Source organism: Macaca fascicularis, chromosome 4, assembly GCF_037993035.2.
Source record: "Macaca fascicularis isolate 582-1 chromosome 4, T2T-MFA8v1.1".
Taxonomy (NCBI): domain Eukaryota; kingdom Metazoa; phylum Chordata; class Mammalia; order Primates; family Cercopithecidae; genus Macaca; species Macaca fascicularis.
In genome coordinates this window covers 76,902,349-76,920,567 of record NC_088378.1, presented here as the reverse complement: position 1 = coordinate 76,920,567, position 18,219 = coordinate 76,902,349, and the positions used below count along the sequence as shown (strand labels likewise).

Here is an 18,219-nt window from a genome sequence, read left to right as displayed (position 1 = left end):
TCATACTGGATGGGCAAAAACTGGAAAAATTCCCTTTGAAAACTGGCACAAGGCCGGGCGCGGTGGCTCACGCCTGTAATCCCAGCACTTTGGGAGGCCGAGGCGGGCGGATCACAAGGTCAGGAGATCGAGACCACGGTGAAACCCCATCTCTACTAAAAATACAAAAAATTAGCCGGGCGCGGTTGTGGGCGCCTGTAGTCCCAGCTACTCGGGAGGCTGAGGCAGGAGAATGGCGTGAACCCGGGAGGCGGAGCTTGCAGTGAGCCGAGATCGCGCCACTGCACTCCAGCCTGGGCGACAGAGCGAGACTCCGTCTCAAAAAAAAAAAAAAAAGAAAACTGGCACAAGACAGGGATGCCCTCTCTCACCACTCCTATTCAACATGGTGTTGGAAGTTCTGGCTAGGGCAATCAGGCAAGAGAAATAAATCAAGGGTATTCAGTTAGGAAAAGAAGAAGTCAAATTGTCCCTCTTTGCAGATGACATGATTGTATATTTAGAAAACCCTATTGCCTCAGCCCAAAATCTCCTTAAGCTGATAAGCAACTTCAGCAAAGTCTCAGGATATAAAATTAATGTGCAAAAATCACAAGCATTCTTATACACCAGTAACAGACAAACAGAGAGCCAAATCATGAATGAACTTCCATTCACAATTGCTTCAAAGAGAATAAAATACCTAGGAATCCAACTTACAAGGGATGTAAAGGACCTCTTCAAGGAGAACTACAAACCACTGCTCAGTGAAATAAAAGAGGACACAAACAAATGGAAGAACATACCATGCTTATGGATAGGAAGAATCAATATCGTGAAAATGGCCATACTGCCCAAGGTTATTTATAGATTCAATGCCATCCCCATCAAGCTACCAATGAGTTTCTTCACAGAATTGGAAAAAACTGCTTTAAAGTTCATATGGACCCAAAAAAGAGCCCGCATCTCCAAGATAATCCTGTCAAAAGAACAAAGCTGGAGGCATCACGCTACCTGACTTCAAACTATACTACAAGGCTACAGTAACCAAAACAGCATGGTACTGGTACCAAAACAGAGATATAGACCAATGGAACAGAACAGAGTCCGCAGAAATAATACCACACATCTACAGCCATCTGATCTTTGACAAACCTGAGAGAAACAAGAAATGGGGAAAGGATTCCCTATTTAATAAATGGTGCTGGGAAAACTGGCTAGCCATAAGTAGAAAGCTGAAACTGGATCCTTTCCTTACTCCTTATACGAAAATTAATTCAAGATGGATTAGAGACTTAAATGTTAGACCTAATACCATAAAAATCCTAGAAGAAAACCTAGGTAGTACCATTCAGGACATAGGCATGGGCAAAGACTTCATGTCTAAAACACCAAAAGCAACGGCAGCAAAAGCCAAAATTGACAAATGGGATCTCATTAAACTAAAGAGCTTCTGCACAGCAAAAGAAACTACCATCAGAGTGAACAGGCAACCTACAGAATGGGAGAAAATTTTTGCAATCTACTCATCTGACAAAGGGCTAATATCCAGAACCTACAAAGAACTCAAACAAATTTACAAGAAAAAAACAAACAACCCCATCAAAAAGTGGGCAAAGGATATGAACAGACATTTCTCAAAAGAAGACATTCATACAGCCAACAGACACATGAAAAAATGCTCATCATCACTGGCCATCAGAGAAATGCAAATCAAAACCACAATGAGATACCATCTCACACCAGTTAGAATGGCAATCATTAAAAAGTCAGGAAACAACAGGTGCTGGAGAGGATGTGGAGAAATAGGAACACTTTTACACTGTTGGTGGGATTGTAAACTAGTTCAACCATTATGGAAAACAGTATGGCGATTCCTCAAGGATCTAGAACTAGATGTACCATATGACCCAGCCATCCCATTACTGGGTATATACCCAAAGGATTATAAATCATGCTGCTATAAAGACACATGCACACATATGTTTATTGCGGCACTATTCACAATAGCAAAGACTTGGAATCAACCCAAATGTCTATCAGTGACAGACTGGATTAAGAAAATGTGGCACATATACACCATGGAATACTATGCAGCCATAAAAAAGGATGAGTTTGTGTCCTTTGTAGGGACATGGATGCAGCTGGAAACCATCATTCTTAGCAAACAATCACAAGAACAGAAAACCAAACACCGTATGTTCTCACTCATAGGTGGGAACTGAACAATGAGATCACTTGGACTCGGGAAGGGGAACATCACACACCGGGGCCTATCATGAGGAGGGGGGAGGGGGGAGGGATTGCACTGGGAGTTATACATGATGTAAATGACGAGTTGATGGGTGCTGACGAGTTGATGGGTGCAGCACACCAACATGGCACAAGTATACATATGTAACAAACCTGCACGTTATGCACATGTACCCTAGAACTTAAAGTATAATAATAATAAAAAATAAATAAATAAATAAATAAAGGAAAAAAAATATATATATATATATATGTGTTGGTTGTTCTAAATACATGCTGTTTCCCCTGAAATATCAGTTTCTATTTTCTATCCAACTTTTGGAGAAGTTTTCTTTGATTATTACTTTGATTATTAATACTTTGATTATTACTTATTTTTTCTCCTACTTGTTTTTATCTGTTTTTTAGAAATGCAAATATGTATACATATGATATTAACTTTCTTCAATATCCATTATGTTCTTCTTTAATCCTCTTTTTTCTTCCTTATTCTTTTACATTCTGTCTTACATAGTTTTTTCAGGCATGAGCTAATGACTCTGTTTGCAGCAGTATCTATTCTGCTTCTTTATACTTCATTTTGCAGTCTTAATGTATTTATTTATTTTTAATTTTTAACTTTTATTTTAGGTTCAGGGGTACATGTGCAGGTTTGTCATATAGGTAAACTCACCACTCAGGGTTTTGATGTACAGATTATTTCATCACCTGGGTACTAAGCATAGTACCTGACTCTTTTTTTTTCTCTGAACCTCTGCCTCCTCCCAACCTCCTCACTCAAGTAGGCCCCAGTGTCTGTTGTTCCCCTTTCCGTGTCCATTTGTTCTCATTATGTAGCTCCCACTTAAAAGTGAAACATACAATATTTGGTTTTCTGTTCCTCCATTAGTTTGCTAAGGATAATGGCCTCCAGTCCCTCCATGTTACTGCAAAGGACATGATCTAATTTTTTATGGCTGCATAGTATTCCATGGTGTATATGTACTACATTTTTAATCCAGTCTACCATTGATAGGCAGTTAGGTTGATTCCATGTCTTTGCTATTGTGAATAGTGCTGCAATGAACATATGCCTGCAAGTGTCTTTATGGTAGAATTATTTATATTTCTTTGGATATATATTCAGTAGTAGGATTCCTGGATCAAATAGTAGTTCTGTTTTTAGTTCTCTGAAGAATCACCACACTGCTATCCAGAATAGTTGAACTAATTTACACTCCCAGTAGTAGTAGAAAAGCATTCCCTTTTCTCTACAACCTCACCAACATCCTGGTTTTATTTTGTTTGTTTGTTTGTTTGTTTGCGTTGACTTTTTAATAATGGCCATTCTGCCTGGTGTGAGATGGTACCTCATTGTGGGTTTGATTTGCCTTTTGCTAATGATCCGTGATGTTGAGGTTCTTTTCATATGATTGTTGGCAACATATATGTCTTCTTTTGAAAATTGTCTGTTCACATCCTTTATCCACTTTTTAATGGCATTGTCTTACACTTATATATTTAAGTTTTATGTAGATTCTGAATTTTAGACCTTTGTTAGGTATATAGTTTGCAAATATTTTCTCCCATTCTGTAGGCTGCCTGTTTACCCCATTTATAGTTTCTTTTGCTGTGCAGAAGAAGCTCTTTAGTTTAATTAGGTCTAATTTGTCAATTTTTTGTTTTGTTGCAATTGCTTTTGATGTTTTCATCATGAAATCTTTGCCAATTCTTATGTCCAAAATAGTATTTCCTAAGTTATGTTCCAGGGTTTTTATAGTTTTAGGTTTTACATTTAGGTCTTTAATCTATCTAGAGTTGATTTTTATATGGTGTAAGGAAGGGGTCCAGCTTCAATCTTCTGCATATAGCTAGTCAGTTATCCCAGCATCATTTATTAATAGGGAGTCCTTTTCCCTCTGCTTGTTTTGTTTTTGTTTTTTTTGTTTGTTTGTTTTATTTTTTTCTTTTTCAGTTTTGCCAAAGGTCAGATGGTTGTAGGTGTGTGGCTTTATTTCTGAGCTCTCTATTCTGTTCCGTTGGTCTAGGTGTCTGTTTTTGCACCAGTACCATGCTCTTTTGGTTACTGTGTCCTTGTAAGTACACTTTGAAGTTCGGCAATGTGATTCCTCCAGTTTTGTTCTTTTTGCCTAGGATTGCATTGGCTATTCGGGCTCTCTTTTGGTTCCATATGAACTTTAGAATACTTTTTTCTAGTTCTGTGAAGAATGTCATTGGTAGTTTGATAGCATTGAATCCATAAATTACTTGGAGTAATATGGTCATTTTAATGGTATTGATTCTTTCGTTCCATGAGCATGGAATGTTCTTTCATTTGTTTGTGTCACCCTGATTTCTCTGAGCAGTGTTTTGTAATTCTTATTGTAGAATTCTTTCACCTCCCTGCTTAGCTGTATTCCTAGGTATTTTATTCTTGTATACCTAGCTATTTTATTCTTTTTGTGGCTGTGGTGAATGGGATTGTGTTCCTCGTTTGACTCTTGGCTTGGTTGTTGTCGGTGTATAGGAGTGCTAGTAATTTTTGTACATTGATTTTGTATCCTGAGACTTTGCTGAAGTTGTTTGTTTATCAGCTTACGGATCTTTTGGGCCAAGATTATGAGATTTTCTAGATATAGAATCATGTCATCTGCAAACCAGGATAGTTTGACCTCCTCTCTTCCTATCTGGATGCCCTTTATTTCTTTCTCTTACTTTATTGCTCTGGCCAGGACTTTCAATACTATGTTGAATAGGAGTGATGGTGAGAGAGGGCATCCTTGTCTTGTGCCAGTTTTTAAGGGGAAAACTTTCAGCTTTTGCCCATTCAGTATAATGTTGGCTGTGTGTTTATCATAGATGGCTCTTATTATTTTGAAGTATGCTCCTTTAATGCCTAGTTTATTAAGGGTTATAATGTGAAGGGATGTGAAATTGTATCAAAAGCCTTTTCTGCATCTATTGTGATAACCATGTGATTTTTTATCTGTAATTCTGTTTATGTGATAAATCACATTTGTGCAGTCTTAATTTATAAAATGGGTGTTTTATTGACTTAGTTTCTCCTTGGAGCCCTATCAGCTTATGTGTTACATTCTTCTAGTGTATTTTCATTGATTATTTCTGCTTTTATTTCTCAGGCTTTTTTCAGCACTAATGTGTTTCTTTAAATTTATTAGAACAAAGAGGAATATTTGTCTGAACTGTATTATTTGTTTTATTCTCTCCCTTTTTTTTGATGGTATGTTTACAGTGTCACCTGTGCAGTTCTTGAGTGTTAGTCCTTTTGAAAGGGGCAGCTCTATCCAAGCCTACTTACTATTATCTCAAGAATAATGTGGGAGAAATGGGAAAATTGGGATGAGTTGAGAAGCAGCTGTATGTGGGAATATGTGTGTGTATTAGTAAATTATGGTGTCTTTAACTGCTTTCCCTCTAAGCCCTTTCTCAAAATCCAATTTTAAGAGAACATATTCATCACTCATCTTTACAAATTTTACACCTATATTTTTTGTTAATGTGTTAATACTATTTGAGTCAAGTAAACACATTTTGGACACTTATCTATAAGCTCATCTATGCTCTATTTCCAATTTCCATTTCTATTTTATGTTTCCATAATTTTGTCACTTAATGGAAAACAATACTGACCAGGTCCCATTAGACCTGGGTTCTAGATACAGCTTTGCCTAAAATATTTTTTAGATTTATAAAATTATTTAAATACTTTATATCTCAGATTCCTAATAAATTCAATTAAGGCAATCACTAATTCTTTACAAATGGAAATCTCTTCATACTAGAAAAGAGAATAACGACACAGAAAGCGACTAAAGTCATTGGAAAGATTTTTGTCCAATTTATAATTTCGACAAAATGAATGAAAACAAAGAAAACTTTATTTGCACATTTAAAAAATGTTGTGCTCAGAAAAGATGTAGTTATGTTTTCCTCACTTATCGCTGTCTATATGTCTTGGGAATGCCCCACCACAGAGGGTATCATTAGAGTGAGAAAGCTTTGTTAAAGTCTCTTGTATTTTCTCCATAGAGATTTATCCTTTATGGAGGAGAATCAAAGTAAATAAACCATTGTGTATTTTTATTACAACACTAATATTTTTTTCTAAAATGAATATTGATATCAAAATTCAGAGAAAAGTTACATATTACCAAATAATAAGTTTTGCTATTAAAAAATAGCCTATTACTTGGAATTCTTTGCCTCAAACTATAACTGTCTCTGCGTTTCATTATGAAATGTCTTACAGTATCTGGCATATGATTAAAAAATATATAGGATATATACTTTTTAAAACTAAGAGAAAAGACAACTAATAAAAGACCTGTATTTTATACCAAAAGCTATCAGAGAGGGAAATTACAAAAGAAAACCCATAATTTGATAGGAAAAAAAGGATAAGAAAAAGCAGAGAGATTCTGATAGGTCACTTTCTTATACACAAGCATTTAGTCTAAGGTAATCTTCCAGGACTGTCAGATTTGATTGAAAGATAATGTAAGATTTTTTTCTTACCACAATTTATAGCACGTATCCATTAGGAATAATTATGGTTGCATGATTTTGCTAGCTGTTATCTCTACAAGTGTTACTAATGGTTTTATCAATTACTCCCTGTCCAATAACTGCATGGTTGTAACCTAATTTAAAGACACTCTATCACCAGGCTGATTTGTGTAGTAGTAAATGACAGCATTTGAGACACCAGCCAAATGACTCACTTCAGTGACTTAGTTAGTCTCTAATAATTAACAATTAGTAGGTACCTAGAGAAAGCTCAAGAGACTGGAGCTCCCACGTTTCTCTTTCTTATCTAAATACAAGAAATGAGAGAGACTTCCGTGATTCATATTAATAAAATTGAAGGCCTCTATGGGTTTAGAGAACATGTGTATATAAGAGCTGTTAATAATGTATATTTAAAATATAATAAATTAGGAGTGATAAATGTTCATAGGTTATGTTTTATTGCACTGGAGTAGGTAGATACTCCAAGACCCACAGTAGAAAAATTACTATTTTTTTCCAGTCATGTTAGTGGTTTGGTTCAAAAGTACAGTCAATGTGCTAAAAGGGGAACAGTGTTGGCAAATTTGTGCTATTTCTTGAACTTTAAAGGGAAAATGCTGGATGTGCAAAAAGAAGTACTTCATTACAGATCATTAATGGGGACTTTATGCACAGCTGACGGCTCAAAAAGGTATTGCCTGCTTAGAACTAGCTGGGAAGATATTTGAAATCCTTTCTTTTTAATTTAATGAATGTAAAGGATGATTCTTTTCTTTAAAGATGTTATCTCTAAGGTTTTTTAAAAAGAAATCATCCCGTTTTGAAAGGCTAAGAGTCTGAATTTCAAGTCTTAAGTGGGCTACATTTTCCAAAAGTAGTTTGGCATCTCAGGGTGAAAGATAGCGAAACGTAAATAGTGAATGCATGCAGCGACCGGGGTTTTGCCCTGTGCTCCTCTTCTGCAGAGTATATCAGTATGTTTAGTTCTACTCCGGTAAGACCCAGTTGCTTTGGGATAATTAATCAGTTAGGTTATTTTGTGAGACTTTAGTACTTTAAGATTTTCTGATTAACGATAAATTTAAAATAATCATTTAAAGATGAGTGGATCAAGCAGAATGATAAAAAGCTATATTCAACCCCATGACGACATTCTCAGTGTTACTAGTAAATTCCAACCTATAGAGAAACATGGGCACTGTGCTTTATTCTCTACTAGGTGATTCTCAGTAGTCCCTTGAGGAATAGGTAAGCAGACCCAGCTGCAAAGATTTATTACCACCTTGGGGTTTTAGGAATGTTAGGGAAAGTATTCTTTAAAAAAAAAATTCACACCTACAAGCAATCCTATTCTGATGATGGCACTTCTCTATAGAGAGTCACAGCTAATGAACAGATGTTCTTTTATAAGTTCTGATGGACATTTGTAATCCCAGTTTCTTTGGCTCACTCCACAAATATGCTGAAGGAGTCAAATGTACAAACAAGCTGAAAGCCCAGGTCCCCAGCCACTCCCTGCTAGTATCATTCCTTGCACATATATTTATGTCACCATTTTGTACTAATCACAAAAGAAATCAGTGGAAAGGAAGAAAATGAATTACTGAGTATCTGATCATCTCCTGAACAAGATCACAATGGCCAATTTGCAGAAATGGGTTTCTCTAATTTTCCCTTGTGGTGGTGATGAGGTTATGAAATAGTCATAATAGCACAAGAACTGCCCTCTCTGGAAGCTGCTAAGAAAACTCCAACCATAATAGAAGGGCAAGGACTCGTGGTGTTTCTTACAATGGAGTTGAAGCCCCACCCCTCTTTACCCAGTCATATTTGCATATCCTTTTGAAAACCACACATTGAGTATCTATAGCCCCAGCTGATGTCATCGGGCACAGCATGCAGCCACTAGAAGTGGGACAATTATAATTTTTGTAGCTGATTAATCATCATGAAAAAGTAACAGTCAATTGACTCAATCATACATCCATGGTGATTAATCACACTTCACTTGTGTTTTTTTCCCCCAAGTATTTTACTGACAGTGCAGATGTTGGTTGATTTTCTCCCTTAGCCTTTTACTTGGTCACAGATGTTAAGTAATCACCTTGTCCTGATACTTGACTTATCCATAATCTTCAGTATTACAAGTCCTTAAAAGAAAATGTGCTCCTTTCTTAGAAATCAAATGGTAACATAGTTATTACCTTAAAAAAAAAAAAAGATTAATCAATATATAAAGTAGCCATAATTGTACTCTGTAATCACAAATGCTTTTTTTAAATAATCATGCTACTCCCCCATTTGTTCCCCGATGACATGATTACTGATAAAACATTGAGAAAGAGAGCTGTTGTTTTTTTTTTTTTTTTTTTTTTTCCTTCTCCTGGAGTGTTAATAGCTCAATTTCATTTATATTTAATCCAAAACTAGATATTCTCATCCAGATTCATAAAAGGCCTCACCTGGTTGCATTTCATTTCTGGGCAGACACAATATACTCCTGAAAATAAAGCAGACATTGTACCATGCTCTCACATCAGTACAACACTATTTGAGACTTCTCAGTCACTGTCCCATAAGAGAAGCTGAAATGACTCTACTACTGCCCTATTTATAAAATTGTCACATATGAATTGTTGATATTTAAGAAGCTATCACAAACACACCAGTCTGTTGGTAAAAGAGCAATATTCAATGAATATTTGAAATGATTATGAGTCAATTAAATCACTTTTGGGGACAAGTGAAGACCTAGTTTGTATTCAAGGCAACAGAAAGGCTTCACTTCAGCTCCTTTTGTAGAAGTGGGATTAGTGGGTGAGGTGTGTTGAAGATATGCTGCAGTCAAGCCCTGGCAGACAGACTTGCCTGTCTAATTTATCAAATGGAAATGCCTGATCCTGAGGGAGAAGCAAGGTGGCCATCACAAAGTCAAGTCCCACTGCCAGCCCCCCAGACCAGCTTCCATGATTTTAGACTCTCCAATCTTAGAAAGAGGTATCATCCCCCCAATGCTGACCTTCAGATAATCTTTGAGATAATTTCCCATGTGAAAAATTGCTTTCATGCCAAGATAACACAGCAGTATTGGGTTCTGTCCTGGATGACTGTCTTGATACTGTTAATAAAAAGCCTTGGGTTGGATATAATTGTTAATAAACTAATTCTAAAAATCCACTCAAATGTCACTTATAATCAGGATTTTCTGCTGGGCTAGGACCCCTGGGGAAACCTTTGAAGCTGTGAATCTTGTATGCAATGGCAGGGATGAACATAAGAAGGTAGAGAGTCACCATTGCTTCATAGCTTAGTTGTTTAAAATGATCACGTATAGTGAAGCTCAGAACTACTTGCAGCTGTGAGAACCAGAAAAGAAAGTGAGGGATAGAGAAGAGAACCAGTAGGAAGCTCTCCAACTAAACCCAGTCCTCTTTGGATGTGCCAGAAGGAGAGGTGAAAAGATGTGATTACTTGTAATTTATAGCAGGAACATCAAGGCACAGAAGATAATATAAAAGCATTTCAGTAGGAAGATACCCATGACATGAAACTGTTTAAAACAATTAATCAAAAAAGCCTAATTATTCAATTAGATGGATAAATGAATCTTCTTAAAAGTGGATATGCAAAAAAAGTGATGATGAAATCTTTTAAAGGGAAATGAGTGTAACAAATCAGCTAAATATGATCTCTAAAAAAAATTGTGAATAATAAGTCAGTGATTATGTTTTAATTGGGCTTTAGCTTTATTATAATTGAGGACACTCATTATCTTGTTTTATTGTATTTATGATTTTAATATTCATACCATTTGGTACTTTATCTTTGTATACTTTCTGCCAGTGCTTGTTGCACTTCCTGGCTGATTAGTGCCTGGGTCCGTGTGAAGTGAATACAGATGTCTCAATAATGATCGGCAGGACGTTGGGCTGATTTTCAGTGTTTGAAGGTCTCCTATAAAGTCGTCCTTTGTGCAGTTGTGAGGGTTATTTTTTCCGTTCTTTTTCTTTTCTCTCTCTCTCTCTCTCTCAACGTGAACAGCTCTGTTGGTAAGAATCATCTAACAGGAAACTGTTTCTCGCTCTGAAGGAGATCAAGGGACCTCGTTTTGGGGTATGATAAGTGTTTCTAAAATGACAATTTATAATGCACATTTATCCTTTCTTAGGAAAAACATGCTTTGTGCAAAGAGTAACATCTACCTCATAATTCAAGCTCTTTATCTCAGGGTAAAACGGAGAGCAAAACAGAGCTCCTATGCTTGTAACTTCCAGGCGATCGGATAAGCCACTCTTTGTTCATAGAACAGGGCAGTTCAGCCAAAGATTATTTCCAAGTTTTTGTCAATCACTTCTCCCTGTAAAAGGTGCACACATGGCTGATTGCTTACACACTCAAAATCAGCCAAAAGGTGCAGTCAGAATGAGTAGGCAATAGTACAGCTGCCTTATATGTAAAGAGCATTAAATGAGCCTTTGAGAAGCAAAGGGGTTAGCCGTTTAGTTCTTATGCATGGGATTTTTGTGAACCCAAGTAGCATATGCGAGTATTTAATTTATTTTTCAAATCTTTGAAGTAAGTCAGTGGTGAGAATTGTATTTAGATTTTATTTAAGTCTATAGTTTTGCTGCTGATTATGTTGAGGTTAAGAGGTAAATATAATAGATGGACTCTATTTTGATGCATTGCCAGATAATTGCATATTTTCTAGTCAATCCTCCTCTTAGAAGAATATTGAATTAATCAAAAACAAAATAAATAATGAATTAATTAATTAACTGAAAGTGGAAAGCTAGTGTGCGCGCAGACACACACAGCCTATGAGATTCTGAGATCCCTAGCTGGCCTTGTCATTTCTCTAAATGCAGCAATGAAAATCACTGAAAACTTGGACAGAACTCTTTACTGACCAATACAATTTCAAGATCATATTTTTAAAAGAATATTTTAAAATATTTTAATATTATTATGACTTAATTTTAGATCAAAGTGTGTGTTTTCTGACTTGCTTTCTGAATAGCACTTAGGCAAGTGCTCATATTTTAAGGCACGAATTCTCAACTTCAGCATTATTGACCTTTACAGCCAAATAAATCTTTGTTATAAGGGGCTGTTTGCTCACATTGTAAGGTGTTTAGCATCTCTGGACCTACCCTCTAGATACCAGTGGCTCCAGCCCTGAGTTGGGACAACAAAAAAATGGCAACGATATTGCCAAATGTCCCTGGAGTCAAAATCACTCCTGGTTGACAACCATTGTCTTAAAGCCTTAGCCTACAGCAAGTAAAACATTCTTAAAACAAAGATAGCCCACAGTAATACAGTAATGGACAATTATAAAAGCAAGCTATTGATCACAAACACTCTAATTTGAAAACTGGAAAGTGTTGCATGATTTTCAGCTTAGTTTTTTGGTATTAACCAAATATCATCATCCATAATATTTTAAAAGATTTTATAGGGATGAAGAAGAAATGTTATAAGAAGTTTTGATGTTTAACACAAGAAAATTGGAATACTATTAGCATATCTATACTAATATATTGTTATGTGTTAATAATATGTATTATAATAATATATTATAATATTATGTATAATATATTTTTTCCTAAGAGGAAATATATATATATATATATATATATATATATATTTTTTTTTTTTTTCCCTAAGAGGAGGCTTGATTAGAAAATATGCATTTTTCTGTCATTGTGGCAAAACAGAGTCCATACTTTTTATTTACCACTTAATCTCAACACAGTCAGGAGCAAAACTATGGACCTAAATAAAACCTAAATGCAATTCTCACTACTGACTTATTTGAAAGTTTTAAAAACTAAATCAAATACTCACATATGCCACTTGTGTTCACAAAAATCTCATATAAATATTCTACATATAGAATATATATAATATGATTCTGTATATAGAAGATAAATTTCTCATATCTTCTATGTATGGAAGATATAAAAATTAATATATATTTAAAATATATTAATTATATTAATATTTATTATATATTAAGAAAAATAATTAATATCCTAATTATATATTTAATATATTATAAATATATAATTTATATATAATATGTAAACTAATATTCCATATCTTCTATACTCATAACATATAAAATATATTATATCATATTATATATTATAATATTTATATTATTTATTCTAAATTTTAAAATATTTATATAATATTTATAATGCATTTATATGTATAATATGTTAATTTATAGAATATCAATATTTGTAATACATATATAGAATATGTATTATATATTAGAATCTATATACTATAAAATATGTAATATATCAGAGTACTATTACAGAATATATACTATGTATGATGTATTTTAATGCATGTTTTTATATTATATAATATTTAATGTATATAAGCATAATATATAGTATAATAATAGTATACATATTATTTTGTATACTGTTCTTTAGAATATAATAGTAATGATAGTAACAGCAATGTTAATATCAGTATCAAGCACAGTGCTAAGCAGACTTTCATTCATCTACTTATTGAGGTTATTTTACTGTGAACAGTTTTTGGGGGTAACAAGCCTAAGTTACCTTGATTAAAGCTTGTTCCCTGCTCTTTTGCTGGTTTGATCAGTAGCAGCCATGTAACAGATGGGTTGGCACCATCTTTCAAGGTCAAGTGTATCTGGGTTCTTGGATCAACATTGGATGTTTTGTTGGGTACAATGACTTAAGTGTTTCCATTTTAAAGGTGTAAAGATGAAGCTATTTACCTGCAGATTCAGGAAGCAAAGACATCATTTTCTTTTTAATTTTTTATTTGAGTAGCTTTAGGGGTACATGTAGTTTTTAGTTACATGGATTAATTGTATATTGATGAAGTCTGGGCTTTTAGTGTGCCTATCAGCCAAATAGTGTAAGTTGTTCCCAATGCTTGATTTTTTTCATCCCTCATCCCCCTTCCATCCTCCCTCCTTGAGTATTCAATGTCCATTATACCACTCTATATGGCTTTGTATACACGTAGCTTAGCTCCCACTTATGTGAGAACATGTGGTATTTGGTTTTCTATTCCTGAATGATTTTGCTTAAGATAATGGCCTTCAGTTCCAGCCAACTTGCTGCAAAAGACATTTCATTCCTTTTTATGGCTGAGTAGTATTTTATTTTATATATATATATATATACACACACATATATACATATATATACATATATATATACATATATATATATCACATTTTCCCTATTCACTCCTCAGTTGATGGACACTTAGGTTGATTCTATATCTTTGAAATTGTGAATTATGCTGCAATAAACATATGCATGCAAGTGTTTTTTTGATGTAATGACTTCCCTTCCTTCGGATAGATATCCAGTAGTGAGATTGCTGGATTGAATGGTAGATCTACTTTTAGTTCTTCAAGAAATCTCCATACTATACTAATTTACATTCCCACTAGCCGTATGTAAGAGTTCCCTTTCACATTCATTCACATCTATTGTTTTTTGACTTTTTAATAATGGCCATTCTGGTTGGGGTAAGATGGTATCTCATTGTGGTTTTAATTTGCATTTCCTTGATGATTATTGATGTGGAACATTTTTTTCATATGTTTGTTGGATGTTTGTATATCTTCTTTGGATAAATGTCTGCTCACATCATTTGCCCACTTTTTAATGGAATTGTTTTTTTTTTTTTTTTTTCTTGATGATTTGTTAGAGTTCCTTGTAGATTCTGGACATTACTCCTTCATCAGATGCATAGTTTGAAAATGTTTTCTTCCATTCTGTAGGTTGTCTGTTTACTCTATGAATTATTCCTTTTGATGTGCAGAAGTATTTTAGTTTAATTATGTCCCATTTATTTATTTTCCTTTTTGTTGTCTTTGCCTTTGAGGTCTTAGTCATAAATTTTTTGCCTAGGCCAATGCCCAGAAGAGTTTTTCCTAGGTTTTCTTCTAGAATCTGTATGGTTTCAGGTCTTAATTTAAGTCTTTAATTCATCTTAAGTTAATCTTTGTATGTGATAAGAGATAGGGATCCAATTTCATTGTGGCTATAGGAGTCACAATTTCACATGTGACTATCCAATATATGTCTACTTTTATACCAGTACCATACTGTTTTGGTTACTATAACCTTGTAGTATAATTTGAAGTCAGGTAATATGATGCCTCCATATCCATTCCTTTTGCTTAGACTTGCTTTGGTTATTTGGGCTCTTTGTTGACTCCATATAATTTTAGAATCTTTTTTTCTAATTGCAAAGACATTATTAAAGAAAAAATAAGATGTCCCTGTATTGCAATTTTGCAGTTAGTATACACATGTATATCACTAATTACAGGGAACACAGCACAGAAATGATTTCTACTTTACCAATGTTGGATCAAATCTTTCCATTAAGGGAGAGATCCAAAGGCATACAGTGCTGGCTTCTGTGATGTCATCTTTATGTACCCATACATATTCTCTGCAGAACCAATAACTCTGAAAGAAAATGTGTCTCCTTAAAACCTCTTAATTTTCTTAATCTGTTTTAAAAGGTAGCACATTTTCTTTAACTTCTTTGTGGCTGCTGTTAGGATTTTTCTTTCTTCTAGCTGAGTATTTTAAAAATTATTTTGCTTTTAATATGTTTCATGTTTCTGTCCTAGACTGAGTCTTCCATATTTTATAATGGCTGAATTAGGATAAGCAGTACCCACTTCTCATTCCACTTCTCTATCTGCTTCTCAGGATTTGAATTCCCTTTTATTCTCTCCCTAAATATAAGCTCCTTGTCATTTACCAGTTTGAATCACATGATCTCAAAATAAGTGAACTCCAGGCATCTCACAGTCATTATTTCCTCTGATCTTCTTAACCAAAGAAGGCAGCTATTGTCCATTCTGTACCCAGAGTTATCATTGGTTCCACATAGGTCTTCCCCAAGAGGTGTCACCTTAACTATGAGATACAAGATCTCTAACACCTCTTATTTTCATACTCTGTGTACCACAGTTGTGTTTTGGAGCTAGAAGCTTCCTAATAGAGTGACTTAAGAAAAGCAAATACCCAAAAACTCAAGGAAAGACCTCAGGGATGCTACTCCTATTCTTTTTCCTCTTATGAAAACCTATCTCCTCTTCAGAGAAAACAGAATTTTAAGCACAATATGCAGAAGCTGCAAATTACCTCCAAACATCTATACTCCCTTTTAATGCATTAAAATCTTTTAACTATTTGTGCTATATTGTCTATTTTTTTTGTAGAAACTGTTTTTCCCATTCAAATATGTTATTAGAAGACTGTATTAATTACCTAAATCTAAGGCTAGTGTGTTTTTTCCATATACAAGAGAGGTGAAAAATCTATTTCCTAGCTTCCATGCAGGAGATTTTCTTGACATTCAATTCAGAAGCCAGTTTCATAATTATATGCCAATCATTTTGATGAGAAATTTCATTATTTCTTCTTAAGAGATAATGTATATCAACATGTGAATTCAGATGATACACTTCAAAGAAGCAAAAATAAAATTGGGGCAGTATTTTAAGTTGTTGTTATCCTTTTCTATAATTAAGTTCAGAATAAAAGTATGTGACATAAAATTACACACATTAGCAGAAACTTTAAAAATAATAAAAAGGAAGAAATATTCACAAAGTCAACCATTACATTAAAATTCATTTTTGCTGGGTTAGCTGAAAAGACCATGAAAAAAATCCACCTGCCATTCAGTTTAATTTCTTGTGTTTAGAGCTCTACAGCATTCTGTGTAAAACTAATCAATAAAAAGGATTTATGAGACCTTGAAATAGAACAGTCGAAAAAAGGAAATTATAGTCAGTTTTAGTTATTAAAGATTTTCACCACTAAATTTAGTATAAGGGAAACGTTATACATCTTTTTTAGCTGAAACAGGGCATTTATCAAGTACATGGATTGGGGAGACAATTGTGCTTAGACCTGCTGTAATGTGTCTTTATTTGTTGCTCACCGTTTAATGTTGGCTGTGTTGAAGTAGGCCCAAACAGAAGGGAAATGGTATTGGAAAAACTTGTTTTTGCAAAGAAAAACACAAAACAAGTAGCCACAGTGAGCCATCACCTACATGTAAGATTTTTTTAAAAGTATTTATGAATTCTGATTCAGTCCATGTTAAATTGCTTTGTTTGACAATATCTTTAAAAGAATGAAGGCAGGACAAGGAAAGTAGAAGGCATGGGAGAGAGGAAGTGAGGAGAAAGAGGAGGCGAAACCCACCAACACCTCAAATGGCTTTTCACTATTGTTAAATCAAAACGCAGTCCTGATAATATTCAAAGACCAAACCATCACTGATTTTCATTTATTTTCAGTATCTTAATATTTGCAGGACGATGAGCATTTCTGAAAATAGTTATACATGGGCTGTGTAATATTGTTGCTTGGTGACAGTGAGTTTTGTGAGACTGCCCTGAAGCACTTGGGGACTGTGCATACTGTCTGGAGACTTTTAGTTATGTACATTTCTCAGCAGGGTAATGTGAGAAAATTTTAGAATTTAGCTTTTGTTTGATGTATTACAAATGACAGATGGAAAATTGAAATATTTTTAAAAGAAAAAAATGCAATGATGCACAGAACATAAAACTGCCATAATAACAATGGTACTTAGCATTTATGCTGAGTTCTTCATCTACAAAGTACTTTACAAACAACTAATGAAGCCTTGTAACACTCCTGAAAGACAGGTAAGCATCATTACTGCCATTCTACAGATGGAGAAAATGAGGCATGGAGGTTGAATATCTTTGCCTAAGGCTACTGGGAATAAATAGGAACATTTGAATTAAGGTTTAGGGATTCACTCCTTTCTGGATAAAAGATCAGGGGACCAGCATTATTTGAATTAAAACAATGAAGGTTTAATACTAAATATTATCCCTTTTGAAAAGAAGATAAACTCATCATTCAGTTAACATGAATTTTCTTATAAGTTGAAATTATACCTGCCTTCAGAAAACAACAATAACCTGTTCTGAGTTTATTTCCCTCATTCATTCTCAGTCTCCACAGTTATCCCCATAGAACGTCTTTACTGAATGACGAGATGATGAGGGGCTTTACAGTCAGTGTCACCTCAAAGCATTGAGGCTCAAGTTTGCTTTATATTAAAGTTGCAAATCATATCAATAGGCTTCATTTCATATTATGACAGGCTTCTCATTTCTGATGAGTAATAATTATTAGCAATTTCAAAATCCTATATTATGTGAGAAAAAGGTAGATTTTATATCTTTCTGGTAGTTAACGCTCTCCATAATTTTCCTGAATCCCAAAATTATTGCTCAAGATACAGAACGTTCCAAAGAAATGATTCTCAGCCTGAAAGCAATGACCTGGGAGACTGTATTTTTGGAGGCTTTGCTGCCTACCTTTAAAAGGCATGCAGTTTTTGTTTTAGTTTTGTTTGTTTGTTTGAGGTAGGGTCTCGCTCTGTGACCCAGGCTGTAGT

The 18,219-nt window shown here is 34.4% G+C and overlaps 1 long non-coding RNA gene across 5 annotated transcripts in view; it reads left to right on the top strand.

Annotated features, from left to right (window-relative positions):
* Positions 1 to 18,219, top strand: part of LOC102119720 (uncharacterized) — a 1,100,133-nt gene that overhangs the window by 1,079,186 nt on the left and 2,728 nt on the right. The window lies entirely within an intron of this gene.